Below are 17874 nucleotides of genomic sequence, written 5' to 3' on the forward strand. Positions count from 1 at the left end.
AAGGTTTCGGGTTAGTGTGTAAATTACAGTAATTATATTGTTGTCGCTATTAACACTTTGTAATTAGGCTGCTGGAATCCGGTTCCTTTTTACCAGGATTTAACCGTAATGCCGGAAAATTGCTACCCTCTCAAGGTGTATGGCGCCCACTCATATAGCCAGAGTCTGTCAATTTAAAGGCTATGAACTCTAGTTCACAAGTAATACGCCATGAAATGCACCGAAATTAACACATAAGCAAACAGAATCTTAACTGATGGAAAAGGTTTGTTAGAGAAAACGAAATGTGCATTTAATGTTACGCTCTTTGCACAATGCAGGCTTCTCAGTGATATTTAATCAAGAAATCTAAACAAATGCAATGCAAAACCAACTTGACATGCAACTCTCTTTTTCCCACTGCAGGATTTGCATTGCACTGTGGTAATTATTTGATTCCTAGAGAATGCAGAAGTACGAGTCAGTCCTGTCAAAACGAACACTTAAGTGTCTCCACCAAGTCTGGGCTCCTGCACCATTATTACAGCTCTCCAGAGGAGTCATACTCTGTAATCGTGACAAGTTTAATTCTGTGGCAAAGGCCTCGGCTTATGGCTTCATTAAGCTTTATGAATCACTGTTTTCGCATCACTTGCGTTCTATACTTAAATGCTTTGGGAATCATTTTAGCATTCACCTTTACATATTCCTCTCTGTAATTAGAGTGCACTCCTGAGGTTAAAAAGCAGGGTAATTTGTGTTCCTTTTTAAAGTCGTTTAGATTGTTAAACTACAGAATTGAGTTGAAGAAAATATGTCAGCGAGAACAGCGTATTGTGCTCATTAGTGGAAAAAGAGAAAACGAGAAAATGTCAGGAGGTTCACTTCTGCCAATACTGTCACATAATATGTGATACAAACTCTATGTACAGGGTCAACACTGGAGGGAAGTTTAAACAGATAATCCTTGACAAGGATTTGGCTTCTGTGGCCTGTGGCGCTGTAGACAAGGCAGGTTTTTATATAGTATGGGCCAAAAGGAATGATTGGTACAGAATTGCTACAGAGAGCATGGGAAGTCATTGGAAAACCTGTTCAGATATTGGATGACTGTGATTTGATTTAACTGGAAGACCTAATTATGTAAAGATACATTTTTTTCTGTAAAAAAGTATGCATGAAGAACATGCAGTCAATAAGATTTGACATAACCGGCATTTCTTTGTGTTTTTATTTAGAAAGCAATGCTCACACAGATTGGTTTTAATTACTTTTTTATGCAAACATGATATGAACTAAAAAGCATGATACACACTATACAACTGGCATGCCAAATAAAGTTTAAATGTCTAGTACTTGCACTGATCGGTTCTTATTTACCACACGCTTTATAGTGGATTTTTAAAATTGTTTGGCCCAGATTGCTTTTGAGGGTTACTGAGCAAATGATAGAGAAACAGAGACCAAGCAAAACCATTTCAGTCTGAGAATGGGAAAATGAAAACTAATAAAGCTCGGTATTATTTTAGAGAATTCACAGGATAATGTACAATACTAGAACCACTTTAGCCATGATTTCTATTGTTTGCTTTGGCTCGTAATTCAACATGGACATGACACTGGGCCAATATCACCGAGAACGACATAAATGTCACACCTATTAAGGTTAGAGGAAGTTCTGAATAGTGCTTGGTTTTATAAACAATATATTTTATAAATGAGACATAAACACTAAAGTAATCCTGTTAGTTGTACTAATTAAACCATTTAAGGATCATTTTGTACCAGACTGCTGAATTAAAATTGCTTGGGAACATAATTTACATGTTAGCAAATTAGTTTTTATTTAACCACCACAAGGCAAAGTAAAAAAGTCAAGAAGCCAGGAGTTACGATTACATTTTTAATGTGAAATTCTGTAAATTTCAATTTGGACCGCATAATAACTGTTCGAAACAGTTTCTCTTCATTAAGCTACACTGAAATGTAAGCAGACCATTATGCACAATTCGTGTCCCTAGAGGCGAAGTATTTGATGAAGCAGACAACCCCACTTTTAGGGTTGAACTGCACTACGGGAACATTCAGTTCATAAATGCAGCACAATATCAAACTTGACCCCATTTTTCAGATTATGTGAAAATACACCAGATGAGGCTCTTCACATGCATGGCTAGCAAGAAAGACGTTCAGCACAATTGCACCCGGATAGTGTTTGTTTGATCGCTTTTCCAATAGACCCAATGCGATGAAATATGCAGTGCCAGTCAAGAAGGAAGCCACTATACTGTGACTGAACTTGGAAGTGCCGCTGAGTGTGAGTGGTTCACATACTAAATGAAACATGCACAGTGAGCCTAATGTTTCTGACACAGCTGGACTGCCTGTCTGTGTCCCTCTTGGCTATATGGATCCAGGTTCTTATTACACCCTCATCAGCGCTTGCACAATGTAAAGTGCTTGAAGGCTTCTTCCTGAACCATTCTATTTCCTCAAGGCAATATGCAATTATACCTGTGCATTGGTAGTTAAGATGACAAAACCATTTCTGGGAAAAGTACGATAATTTCCCTGAGAATAATTTTGGTGTGGCTTCTGAGCATCAGATTTGGAGGAATTCCTTATAGATATGTGGTATTGTATTTTCTTCACACAAGCAACTGAACCCTGAGGTTGCATCTATCAGGGACTGTTTTACAACATGTTTTATAATTCAGGAGGTACAGGGAACTTTATTGCTCTCTGTCGCATTGTGAATTAAAAGCCGTAAAGCACTGGTTAATGAGATTGCCGTCAGCCAGGGTCAGTGGTTCACGTCTATTGAATGAATCCTTATTGTCTCAGTCTTAAATTGTAGTTGTATATAATTCACAATCAGGAATTTGGTCATGTTGGGCTTTTCCACACCAAAGCATGGTTAAATCCACCAGTTCTGGGTAGATTACTTACCAATTTAAATCCGTTATGGATTACAAATTTGTTAGTAACATAATCTGGATTACACATATTAGGTAATGTAGTCGGACTACTTTTTGATTACTTTTAGATTACTTTTGACCTAACTCGTTTATGAGTGCTACAGAGAAGGTGTGGCTCCACTTGTTTAGCGTGTTTCAACACATGAACTTAAATGAGCCTGGTGGTGAAAATAATTACAGCTTAATTCAGTGCTGGAATCCGTATCAAATATACAAGGCTGGAATGTCACACAGTCATGCACAACTGCAGCTCACTGTTCTGGACTTTCCACTCTCTCTTCTTATAGTCTTGTGGCAGTTCATTTCATTTTTGACATGCTCCTATCAATTTATTGCTGATTCATTGTGAGATATTTAATCTCATGAACCAAACACGTTGTAAGAGCTATATTGCGAAATACATGTTTAGCTGGTTATTGTCAGATCTAAATATCCCCAAGCAACTACTCCTTTTCTTACTTGAGTTCTATAATTTATCCTAATCTACAACAAACATTTACAGTAGTTGCATTTAACCTGTATTTAGTCTTAGAGATCTACCCACTGCTATTTAGCTGATGAACACATAATCATCGCAGGCGCCCAGGAGAGGGGCCTAAACTATAAGCATCGTCTGTAATCAAGCCTTGGGTTTATTGCTTCATTATACAGACTTGACTTGACAACATGATTACTATATCTCAATTTAAATGTCTGAGGTCATGTTCTCAACATTAGCTTTTCTATTTGATGACTTCTGCCACAAACCCACAACCTGCATAAGCAAGATGTTGAGCTCCTTCTACACTGGGAATGTAATGCAATTTTACTGTGGGTAAAACATTTACTGACACTTGTTTTCAGGGAATTCTAAGTAAGTCTCCTTTTGTTGCTTGTTTAAACATCTACAATCATTTAAGTAAATAGAATAAAATTAAAATAAGATCAATGTAATCAGTGATGGCATTTCAATGTTTTAATGTTTTTTTTTACAAAAAACTTGACATGGAATAACAACTCTTTCTCCAATACCTTTTATTGCTTTTTTAAACCTCTAGAATCAGTTAAATAAACAAATAAATAAATAAATGTAATCAGTGATGGCCATTCAATAATTTTTTTATTAAAAACAACTTGGCATGCAATAACAAAATTCATTCTGTCACTATAAAATATGAACATAGTAACACCACAGCTGATAAGGGAACAAAACAGTGGGAAGAGGAACAGTTTTAGTGATGAAAGAAGTTTTTTTAAGTTAATGAACGAACACATTAGAAGGCCATTCTTTTTATAAATAGCAAATACATATAAATAGAGAATGTGGAAGTGGGAGCCCATTCCTCCTTCATTTTGGAAATATTACCATCTAGTGGCCGTCTGTAGGTCATGCTCATTTCCTCCTTAACTTTATCATTTCTAAAGTCCTAAGACTTTAGATTTTAGATTCTTATAACATATATGGAAGCATATAATAAACAGCATTGTGGCATGTGAACAGCATTCATTTCCTCTTGAAAACTGTGGTAGCACCTGGAATTGAAATGAAAAAGAATTAGGCTACAAAATGAAAATCAGTTTCATTGAATGATTTTGCATTATCATGACATGTTTACCTATAACATTAAAAACTCAAGTCCTTATTTATTCTCCCTGTAATGTTCTTCACACAGCTCTTTCTCATACATACGTTTCAGTCTGTTCATAACACCATAATGATATGGCTAAAGAAAGTACAGAGTCATATAGACTTCATTTATGGCTATAATAAAGTGGATTTTTGTTCTTTTTTTATGAACTGCAGTTCATATGAAGATTCTTCAAAAATTCTCCTTTTGAGTTCAATGAAATATTGAATATCGAAATGAATATATATATATATACTGTATATATCAGTGTAGCACGGGGTGTCCAAATCTGTTCCTGGAGGGCCACTGTCCTGCTGAGTTTAGCTTCAACCCTAATTAAACACACCTGAACCAAAATAATCAATTCAGACTCACTAGAAACTTCCAGGCAAATGTGTTGGAGCTGGTTGAAGCTAAACTCTGCAGGATCTCAACACTTCAGAGACGTGCCAGTGAAAAACAAGAAACAGTTGATTTGGAGAGCAATCACGTTTATTTTCTATAATCAAAATAAAACCGAACGCCTCAAAATTCCAATTAATCTTGAACAGAAATTTACATAGGAGCTCATGAAAGAAGTGCTTTAGGTTTTGAACAACTGTGTGTATATGATATATCCAAAAATATAATATTATGGCAAAGGTGTAAGACAAATGTTTGATTTTGAGATGTGTTTGTAATATTTTGAACGCAGTGCTTCATTTTGCAAGAGATGTGAGGCATTTAGCATTTTGTGTGTGCAAAAAAAAAGGCAAAGTTTTGAAAATGTAAGCAGTTGAAAAAAACTGTAAACGTCTACAGACACTAATGCAATATTGTAATGCATTATTTTTAAAAGTAACTTTCCCCAACACTAGTCCTCAACACTTCAGAGACGTGCCAGTGAAAAACAAGAAACTTGGAGAGCAATCACGTTTATTTTCTATAATCAAAATAAAACCGAACGCCTCAAAATTCCAATTAATCTTGAACAGAAATTTACATAGGAGCTCATGAAAGAAGTGCTTTAGGTTTTGAACAACTGTGTGTATATGATATATCCAAAAATATAATATTATGGCAAAGGTGTAAGACAAATGTTTGATTTTGAGATGTGTTTGTAATATTTTGAACGCAGTGCTTCATTTTGCAAGAGATGTGAGGCATTTAGCATTTTGTGTGTGCAAAAAAAGAGGCAAAGTTTTGAAAATGTAAGCAGTTGAAAAAAACTGTAAACGTCTACAGACACTCAAGTCTAAGTGAAGCACGAGTGCTCAAAAAGGGCAAAAGTAAACCAATATTCTTCAAAAAGTCCTCTTCAATATGACGGATAAATAAAATAATGTTAAGTAAAAGTCAAAGGCTTCTTGCACTGGATGTGCTGATTTCGGCCTCATCGCTGGCTGCATTAATAATGTCCTCATCTCAGATATAACACCAGCGATTCACAAGTTCTTTCCAATGCACTCGCATAAAGAAGACATGTTGACAAGTTTGGGTGAGTAAGGGCAAAATGCACAAGGTATAGTACCTTTAATGCCCTGTAGATGGCAATATTACTTCTATTGAAGCAGAAACAAACTGCTGCAGAACAAGTTAGGTGCCATGCAAAATGTAATGAGTAATTCCATGACTCCTTAAAAAGGTACTGGAGTAAAGAGTAGGCTACATACTGTATATCGATTCAAAAGTGTAGTGAAGTTGAGAGTAAATGTTGCTAATACCTTTGATACTCAGTAAAACTACAAAGTAGGCAAAAAGATACTCAAGCATTGGCGCAAGTTCTTCAGTTACAGAAACGGAGCTATAAATTCACATGAAACATGACATCTTCAACAAGCAGCCTAATAAAACTATCATGAACGCTCAGCATATTCACCTACGGTTTGGTTAGAAACACATTCACCTTTTCATTTTTTACATTCATGTTCTGCATGAACAAATAATGACTTAAACATAATATTCTCAAATAGCTAAAATAGCACAAATATTTTTTCTTTTTTAATTCAGCTCTACATAAATAATAGCTTAAAACATTTTGACAGTCTTAAGATTTGTTAAAATCCAACGAATAATTCACATTTCTCCCGATCGTCAGTTACAAAAACGGAGCTTAATCACAAGAAAAAAGCATATAGGCCTAGATAGCTCCTATAAGAAATAATATGCACTCACACTAAGCTATAACTTCAAATTAATGGCGCATATCTGACGCCTATGTACTCAAGTAGCCTACAGTAATTAATTACATTTACTCAAATACTTTACACCACTGGTTTTGTATGGCTGTACTCCACGCCCACGAGCCACGCGTTTGGCGCGCTTTGATTTCCCGCCTTTTGATGCCCTCAGATTAACCGTCAGTCTCTGCGCGGCCCTCATATTCGCGTAAAATCCTCAAAAGATTGTTTGTTTTCACCTTTCTCGAAAAGTATGGCGTTATTTCGGGACTTTTGAAGGAAGAGTAGGGGAGTTGCCTCCTGCGTCAACCCGTTCACATTATCGTGTTTGCTATTTTCTTCGTTATATTCCGATTCCTTGTCAGTTTGAGAAGACTGCGTGTCGAAGCGCGGTACGTAGAGTAATTTACGGAAAGGTTAGTTTAAGCTTAGGTTAGCCTATTCAAAAAATAAAAAATAAAAAAGCTTTGTTTCAGTAACTAAAGTGAAACTTTTTACATTGAACTATTATCACCGGAAGAGGTCGAGCTCAGCAACGGTCACGTCAGGATTAAATGGAGCTATGTGCAGCAAGGACAAGCGATATGCAAACGACCCGACAGGTTCTTAAAGGAACAGTTAACCCAAAAAATAAAAATAAAAGCTATTTCGTTAAAAAATAATTTCACCCTCATGTTTCGTATTCCAAACCATTTCATTTGTGGAAGGCAAAAGATTGTGTAATTTTTTCAGTACAATGAAAGCGAATTGTTAGCAGAGGCTGTCATTCTGCTTCTTTTGTGTTCTGTGTACTATATTCAAAGTCTTGTGCATAAAGCAGATTCGTGTGAGGAACATGATCAAAGTCATTATTCATTCAAAATCTTATTCTCTAGCTTTTAAATACGGTGCCTATGGCACAGGTTTGAAGACGACGATATGCTGATGAATAAATGATGACAAAATGCTCCTTTCATTTCAGATTTCCTTTACACTCTTCACTGTTGCCCTTGAGATGCACCAGAATGAACTGTCCCAGTAGTTGCATTGTAAGTTATTTCACATATAGCATGGCGAAAAGTAATGAAATTAAAGGGGTCATTTGATGCGATTTCAATTGTTCCTTTCTCTTTGGAGAGTTACAAGCTCTTGGTGCATAAAGAAGATCTGTAATGTTACAAAGTCTGAAGTCTCAAACCCAAAGAGATATTCTTTATAAAAGTTAAGAGTCAGCCACGCCCTCCTAAAACGGCTCGTTCTAACACGCCCCCACATGTCTACATCACTATGTGGGAAGATTTGCATAACGCCGCACAAATGTTCACGTAAAGAAAGAAGGCGTAACTTTTATTCTCACTGAAGTATTTTTGCTGCCGCTGCCGCCATGTCGTGAAGACGCTGTGTGCTTCGTTGTGAAAGCGAAACTACTTTGTTTGGTCTTCCAAAAGAGGACGATATCTGCTTCGTCATGCCTGGAGCTGATCTGTGCTGGTCGCTGAGGAAATACATCAACTTTGCGCTGTGTATCGCCGGATCGGCTTTCACCGTGGACGAAGTGGAGTCCAGCCCGGGGTCGTCACATGTGATTGCCGCAAGCCCTCCGGACGCTCCTTCATCGAATCCGCTGCCTCTGCTCACTGTAGGCCGCCGTGTGTGACGTAGTTTCGTTGTGAAAGCGAAACTGCCTTTACTTTGTTTGGTTTTCCAAAAAAGGACACGACTAGTAATCAGTGGTTAAGTTGTATTTACAACACTGTTCCAGAACACTTCAACCCAAATATTCAGATGTGTGCAGCACATTTTATGGAGGACTGTTTCCTGATCCTGGGAGAGTACGTTTCAGAAAGGCGGGGCATAGAGGAGAAACAATAATGTACAGTATGTGGAAAATAATGTGTTTTTTTAACCTTAAACCGCATAAACACATTTCATTACACCAAATAATGTTCTTTTTAGCAACATCATATGACCCCTTTAATAACAAAAATACACATATAAAGCATATTCATTCTCATTTACACGCTGAAATTCCTTCAAAGTTCAGATTCTTTCTGTGATATGAATGAAATACTAAGTTTAATTTTTATTATACTACACGTACACATAGAGGTATACACCCCATTACCGCGAGGGGGTGCTGTTGTGTGCCTCTGCAGTAATCGTGTAGGTGGCATCTAAAGCAGAATGCCTAAGTTTAGATGCCCTGTCCAGACCAAAACAAATGATACAGCACCAGCAGATTCACAGATAATAAACACTGAAGCATGATGGGCTTCAAGTAATGCAACTGCATAAATGGTTTAGATGCACCTCTGTGAGGCCTTTCCTTCTCAGCAGCTCCATTGATACACCTTCATGTTGTAGTAAAAACAGAAATCAAACTTAGCAATTCCAGAATAATCAAGGTCTCACCCGGATGTCCTCCTGGTTAATCATAACACTGTCTTTTAGGCAGCATGTGCTGTATCAGACAAGCCAAAATTAGATTTGACCCCATTTTCACACAGCTGTGCCAGAAGCTTACTGCATTTCCTATTGTGCTCCGTCCAAAGATGACGCCTTGCACTTTGATTTTATGTAGGTTGAGCCAAATTAAAGCAACACGAAGATCAAAATTTCCTTTCAAAGATTTCATTGATAATTTTGATTCATATTCACAACTTAAGACAAGATCGACCCACAGCGTTTCCTGCAATCAAGTTTATTCATTCAACATTTCACATTACAAATACTTTTAAGCATTCTGTTATAAATATTCAACTGCAAATAATCAAGACTCAACTACCAAAGCACATGTATGACTAACCCAACTATAAAATGATATTTCTCTTTACATAACTCCCATATGGATTTAAAATATAAAAATTAAAACTTATAAATGACATAGCAAAAAAAGTATTCCTCTTATAAAACTCTATTGATAAATACACCTTCAACTGCAAATAATCAAGACTCAACTACCAAAGCACATGTATGACTGACCCAACTATAAAATGATATTTCTCTTTACATAACTCCCATATGGATTTAAAATATAAAAATTAAAACTTATAAATGACATAGCAAAAAAAGTATTCCTCTTATAAAACTCTATTGATAAATACACCTTCCCTTACACAGTTATAAACTATGTAAATTTAAATAAACAGTTACATAGATCATTTTCTGAGATTTTTTCTAATCCTTCTGTAGACATGAAGCACAATATAGCGATTATTAAAACTAGAAAATCTAATAACTGTACTGATCAAAAACTATAATCAAAATGACAAGTATTACATTCCAATTAAAAATATATCAGTAAATGGTTAAAACATTATTCACTTGATATTTACATTGTAATCACAGTAGCATGAACTCAAGTAGGAAAATATGTGAATACATAAAAGTGAAAACACCTATGATTTCAGTGGTATTTTTTATATAAATCAGAGAATGATAAAGGTTATAATAACTGAAGGAGAGTTTGTGAGGCGAGACAGGTTGAAAGTAATGGATTTGCACATACGTGGTTATGTTAGTAGTACACTGTAAAGGTCTCTGGGAAAAAGTATTGCACAGATCTCACTGTCAATATTTTGAAAGTGTATTCAAGTAAACCCTGATTCAATATTCGACTAATCACCCTCTCGTATGCTTCTTTTTGTCATCTAGTAAACACAGTAAAGTGGGGTATGCACAGTTTATACATATATCAGTACATATAACTGAAAGTGTGGGGAAAGGGTCGAGACAAAACTACTATTAAAGCAAATGACAATAATTAACTTATTAATTTAGCTCATGCATGCCTAATGAATAAATTAACCCGTTGCCTCTCAGAATTATACATAAGAGTAAACATTGATATTTCAATATGGAACATTCATCATTGTGATACAAGGTGCATCCTAATATTACTCTAATTTACAGTGTTAATTATTTTATTTTCTACAGCCAATAATGAGGGCGGTATCATCATTCTCGTAACTGATAGTGGGTACTGGATAGGTATATATCTTCTACATGTACCACACATTTTAAGGAATTTATGTCATGCTAGATTCAATATTTACTTTGTCCATTAAGACAGAACAGAACACTGTTTGCATTTTGCAAATATTAGATATTAGTTTCAACAATACGGTCACCTAAATATATATATATATATATATATATATATATATATATGTGACAATCTAGGGATTTCGGCATGTAAATACATAAAAACCTAAACAAAATTATATTCGCTTTTTTCTTTTCCTTAAGGTATGCTTGCGTTATAACCAGATCTCTCAGTAACAAAAGGTACAAAATCTATATTCAACAAGTGAAAAAAAAAAAAAAAGTTATCATAAAAGGACTTTCCATTTGTGGAAAAAAAACTTGACTTGAAAAACAATATTTAGAAAAGTAGTGCATAATGGTTTTACGTCCATGACAAAATAATTAGCTATAAAACACAGTACAAAAATCAGCAGACCATGTAAAAAATAATATTTGTTTTTCAAATTCTTTGTAATGTGCTCAGCTACTGCAATGCTCGGTTAGAACACCAATGAACCCATGGCAAAACCCATGCAGTAAAACACTATCAATGCAACACACGGTAATTTCTTATTTGCAAATACTACAACATTGAGTTAGCTTTTAGCACAAAATCCCTGACAAATGAGCCAAAGTTACTGCCATAACCATTACAAGAATCATAAATACTTAAGTTAATAGATTTTATTTTTTTAACCCATCAAACCAATTAAATTTAAGTTTTATATCATATATATATAATCTACATTGTATCACAGACAGTAGGACATCTCTAAGGCTCAACTTTGGTTTGCCTGACCTAAAAACTCATCAAGCACGACAAACATTCACATCCTGCATCACTACGGTTTAGTTTTTGTCCGTTAGCCTTGCCTCAGATCTTATGCTTGATTACGTAATCGGTAACTCAGATGCAGTTTAATAGTAATCTTTATAGAATGCTTCAGGTAAAGCCTGAATCTTACAGTGTCTGAGCATTGTTAGGATGAGAACCGCTAAAGGATTTTAATATTATGATCCACTAAATCACAAAGATTTGCCTTAAACGTTAGAACCAGTCCATAAAATCCATTCCAGAATGATTGAATTTTAAGTCATTCATACAATAGCTTGTGGTCTCTTGTTGGTTGTTACTGTGCATTTCGTTAAAGGAGTAACTGTGAATCCACATTTGCCATGCAACCATTTAAGATTAGTCTGTGAAATAGCAAACCTTGACATTGAAGTCATATGAACGAGGCTCAAACCCTTACATTTCCAGCCTCTTTGTGTATAGCCTTCAACAGTTTAAAGTGAAAATGTGACCCATTACAAACAAAAGATGATGCTCCGAGAGAATAAAGATAGAACAGTAATTCAGAGTCAAGTCAGGCTAAACATCTATATTTTTTAAATCTAATGCATTCAAGTCTTCATGCGCACCAATGTAGCTTTTCAACAAAAATCAGGATTACACCATTTTCTTTTAGCATTCTCTTCTGCAAAAAAAAAATAAAAATTTAAAACTTAAGAATAAATACAATTTTAGACTTAAAAAAAAGAACTGGAAATAAAAAGGACTTAGCAAAATGAAAAGTGCATGTATAGGAATAGCACAGCCTTGACCTCCGGATCAGTTCCAGCGGAAGGAGATGTGGCGAGGCCGGTCTCCTCCCTCCTTCACTAGAGGCTTGTGAAACTCCCGTCCGGCACGCGAGTGAATGGCTGCCCAGCAGTATTCACAGTAGTACTGAAGACAAGTGACATTAGCACAGAAGAACGGAGCGAACTTGCCCCCACAACGCGTGCCCTGACACTCATCACACAGCTGGTCATCCAGTACATATGGCTTCACTTCCACCTGGGAAAGGAAGACATTTTTAGCTTAGCACACGTAAAGGCAGGCTGACCATGAAGAACAAGGATCATAAACCATTTAACCTTCTGGCATTTTTGGGTCACACTTGGTACCCTTAGCAGTCAAAAGTGACTAAAGACTTTAAATTAACTTTTTTTACTTTGATTTTCCTGGAGAGACAGAAAAAAATATTTTTGTTTTATGATACTATGCAATATTTATAACATTTTTATGAGCGGTTTTTGTCATTAAATTGAATTCCGAGCCCCTTTCATTCTTCATGAAAATCAATGTAGTTTATTTTGGTTCAATTATATATTTTTATTATTATTTAGAATTTTGAGGGGTTTTTAATGATACTATGCAATATTTATGAGCTATTTTTTTTCTATAGCCATTAATGACTGCGAAGGTACCAAGTGTTACTCGTTTTATTTTTTGACACTTTAATATATCCAAGTCATGTCCATTATTTTTTTTGTGTGCGTGTTCACATATCTAATGTGACAAAAGTCACCAAATGTCATCCCATTCCGATGAAGCAACAAAATTGTAAAAAGTCAAAACGCAAAATCTTTGTCATTCCTAACCAAAGAGGGTTAAACAAATAAGAGCATGACATTATTGCAGTATACAGTAGATCAGAGCTCTCCTTTCTTTTAGAGGAAGATTATCCATACTCGTCCAGCCCCTTTAGGATACTTCAGCTCAGGGTCAGTGTCAATGCCAGCATAGCACACCCCGCCGTACAGTCTGTCCATAATCATTGCGAGCTCCACTGTCATGGGGTAAAACAAATTAATAATATCTTTAAAATGGCTTTCAAAAACATTACATCATGCAACAATCATACTTGCAACAAGCCTGTATTCTGTCAGAGAAAATTTACTAGATGATTGTTACAACTAGGCCTGGGCGATAAAACGGTATCGATATTTATCGACGGTACACCTTCGATAACGATATAAAAAATGTTCGATATAGTGCACGTGCTATGAGTGACGCAGACAGCGCACACAAACACGAACATGAGTGCTGTGTCTGCGATGAGGAGATTGTGAGTAAAGAATGAATATTAAATCGAATTTAAAATAAACATTTGCATTTGAATGCAAAAATAGTACAATCCAATGTTAGATGTGCGTCATCTGTGGCCCACGAGATGCGGTGATGATGATGTAAGTGACGTTGTAGTTTAATGTTTTGTTAGTCTAGCCCTCGAGACGCGCAGTTGCTGCGTCATTAATTCAAAATATTAGAGAAATATAGTAGCTCAATGCCTAGAAGATCTTGATTAGGTTAAAACCGAAACCAAGACATTCACTCAGATGCATATTCAGCGCATTTTCTAGACGGACAAATACGACTGCTACACTCGTGTCACACAAGAGATTTATAGAAAGCCATGCAAAGTTAAAACAGTTTAAACTTTTAGAAAACACGTCACGAATTTGTGAAGGTTTATTCCTTTTCACTGCATCTCATATGTTTTTAAAGGCAATCTGTGTGATGGGGGATTCTGCTCTTTGTATTAAGCAATGCATAAATACGTGATGTTTTGCATAACTGTTTATGCAATTTACAAAATTATATTTGATTTATAGGAGTTAATTTAGACGTAATGCACGTTTTTTTTTATAGACAGTTACTTCCTTGCGTTGACAATTTAATGTGCTGCATTATTTTGCTCATTGCGCCCTCCTGTGGCCTCGGGAGACAAGCCAAAAGTTTAACCCATTTAAACATTAGAAATTAGATAGGTTTAATTTTTATTTAGTTTTTGACTTAAAACAAAATTATTTGCTGTTCGTCTCAATAAATTGAGTTAATTTGAAAATACAGTGGTTAAAATGTAAAAAAAATTTCCTATTGCTCTTTGTTTAAAAAAAAAAAGTCAATAATTATCAATACCAAACTATATGAAATTTTCTATAGATTTTGCAGAGTAGCAATTAACATCCTTCTTCACTTGAATAAAATACGAGAGCACAACACAACAAAAACCTAGCCTGGCAACAAACACAATTTGACACAAAGGCATGTTGTAACTTGAAATAACATGAACCGACAGACACTTCTGAGATCTTTACCTCGCCGCCTCCCGTAATTCCTTGCTGCATGTGAAATAAGACAGAATAAACTTAGAGTTAGAAATTTCTATCAGATGCAATCAAAACGTTTAAAGGGGTCATGGACTGCCTTTGTTTTTTTTATTTTGTACTGTTCTCTGAGGTCCACTTATAATCCTGTTTGGACCCCCTCATCAGAACGCTCTGTTTGAATAGATGTGGTGGACTGTAGACGCGGAAGTAAATGCCACTGCTGTGATTAACTAACAGTTGTGTGTGTTTCACAGCCTACACAGACGGATGCTGCTGTGATTTAGGTTAAAAATGCAGAAATACTCGGTACATATCAAACAACCTGTAAGAACAGACAAAGCAATAGTGACCACATAATAAAACCAGTCACTCACACTTGTGTGGTGCGACATTACTGTCAGATCCAATATATTCAGCACGGCATCGTCTTTTAGTTTCAATCTTTCTGAAAACCCTGCATCGCCTTGTTTGTAAATGAATCCATGCTAAAATGACATGAACAAAGGACCAAGTTCTTACTGACGCGGTCTGGAACTCCATTACAAATAAAGTTCATCCACTCTTTCCTAATGTTGAGACCAGAAGAAAGGCAATAGCTTGGCACTGAACAGCGGAGCATCTTTATCGTTTGGTTTCTACAGGCAGTGATGTAGAAGCAGGCGCTGATCATCTTCACCGGAGGCAGTGTTTAGCCACACTATTACGACATAAAGTGGCTCATTCCACAACCTGCCGTTTTAGCAGATTGGTTTCAAGATAGGCCGATTTTAGACTAACGAGAACGTGGAGTTCTGAAACTTACAAGATGTTTTTATAGTACAATGACCTCTTAGATGTCAAAAGATCAAGGGAATTTTGATTTCTCAGTTCATGACCCCCTTTAAAACACCATTAGTAATATGGATGATATTTGTATTAAATGCACAATAACACATATCCAAGTATTGGAAAGCATAACGTAACACTTCACGCAGAACAAGCAAGCCATGAAAAATATTTTGGTTTATCACATTTGTGCTTTTCAAATATATAATTTCTTAAATCTTATAATATTAAGCATTATTAAATATGCTTTTTTTTTTTTTTTTTTTAATTGACTAGGGTTACTAGTCATGAAAAACAGTTTCAGACCTGGAAAAGCCATAAAAAAACTTTTTTAGTGAAGTTGGATAAAATATTCAATTCCAGTTAATTATGGGACACAAAAACCTGTTTGGAAACAATCAGTATTTATGCAATTTTTAATTACTAGGGTTTTCACAGTCATGAAAAATGATTTTAAAATTGTGATTTCCATCAAAAGCCTTCTCAAAAGTGGGTGCTTGTGAAAAACATCTTGGAAAATCATTAATAATTCAATTAAATTTCAAAAGTTATTGTAATTTCTATTTAAGTTTTACATATTTATGCAAATATGTGTGTATTTTTTTAATTACTAGGGTTTTCACAGTCATGAAAAAGATGGTAATTTTAAAATTGTGATTTCCAGACCTGGAAATGTAATCAAAAACCTTTCTTAAAAGTGAGTGCCTGTGGAAAAAAGGTCCGTGAATTCATTAATAATTCATGAGAATGTCCTGAAAATTAATGACACTTTACAATTCTTTTGAATTTCAAAAGTCAGTATACATTTTTATGAATTTCAGAATAAATATTTATGCATTAAGTATTAATTTGGGGAATGTCATGAAAATTAATAAAACTATTAATTTAAATTTCAAAAGTTAGTTGTTAGTTAAAGTTTGAAATATGTATATATATATATATATATATATATATATATAAAATGTAAATATTAGTGTGTATATATATATATATATATATATATACACACATTAAGTATTTATGCAAATATTTATGTGCTTATATTTTTTTTTAATTCCTAGGGTTTTAACAATCTTAAAATTGTGATTTCCAGACCTGGAAAAGTCATAAAAAACTTTCTCAAAGGTGGTTGCTGATGAAAATTCATTAATAATTCATACAAAGTCATGAAAATAAACAACATTCATTTAAATTTCAAATGTCAGTATACATCTTTTTTTATATATATATATATATATATTTCAGGGCTTAAAATCACTCTTTGTGAGCGTTACTGAGGAGAAAATTTTTCTTGCAAGTTAGAGATGACATAAGTTCAAATTCAAGTTTTAAGACATTTTAGTCTAATTGGAGAGATTTGTCCATTTCAAGGTCTGTTAATTCCAGCAATTAATGCTGTATATCAGAGGTCCCCAACCACCGGGTCGCGACCCACTACCGGGCCGTGGAAGAATTGCTACCGGGTCGCAAGAACGTTCTGGGAAAAATATGAATAGATATGACACTCTGTTATGTATTTATGTTAATGATTGTTCTAATTATGCTGTATTTTCTTTGTATGCGATTGATATGGAGCAGCAATTAGACAACTTCATGTTAAATAATTAAATGAAAGATTGCTCTGATCTGTCACATATTAGGAGTTAAACGGATCGCAGTTGATCCGTAATACATACGGATGAGACCCTACCGTTCGGCACGCACGTGATTCGCAGATTAATTTGCCAATTTACACGTACAAGCAATTTTAAACCACAAGAAGAAGAAACGAAGGAGAGCTCAATTCGTTATTCACACGCTGTGCTCACACACAATCAAAGCGATCACAACAGACAGCGCGGAAATACCAAGTTGTGTATACATAGGCCTACACATAAAGGCCCAATCCCAATTCTACCCCTTAGCCCTTCCCCTTTTCCCTGAAGGGGTAGGGGTGTCTTAATTCTCTTTTGGTTGGAGGGGTAGGGGAAGGGCCAGACAGCCCTTCAAATGAAGATTTTTCGGGACCACACTTCAAACAAAGGGGTATGAATTATCTCAGCGTAAACCAGCTTCAGGGGCAACATAGCTGCCCGAGCGAACAAAAAGACACATAAATGTAAGCACTTTTGGCATTAATAAAGATTTTAACGAAAAGTAATCATTTGTTTTATGTTACATTCAATCGTGAGTTCATATTTATGGTCATGTTACTCAAAACAAATGTTAGTTTGCTAACTAACATCATATCATTATAGACTGCACGATAGTGCCACAACATATTTTCAAGTCTGATCAGGGCGATAACCACCGCAGACATTGAGGGGGGCTATTCCCCCCAATAATTAGAAATCGCTAAACCCTTTTCTCAAATATTGCCAATTCGAGAGAGAGAGAGAGAGA

This window comes from Sinocyclocheilus grahami, unplaced genomic scaffold, assembly GCF_001515645.1.
Source record: "Sinocyclocheilus grahami isolate Dianchi unplaced genomic scaffold, SAMN03320097.WGS_v1.1 scaffold470.1, whole genome shotgun sequence".
NCBI classification, from domain to species: domain Eukaryota; kingdom Metazoa; phylum Chordata; class Actinopteri; order Cypriniformes; family Cyprinidae; genus Sinocyclocheilus; species Sinocyclocheilus grahami.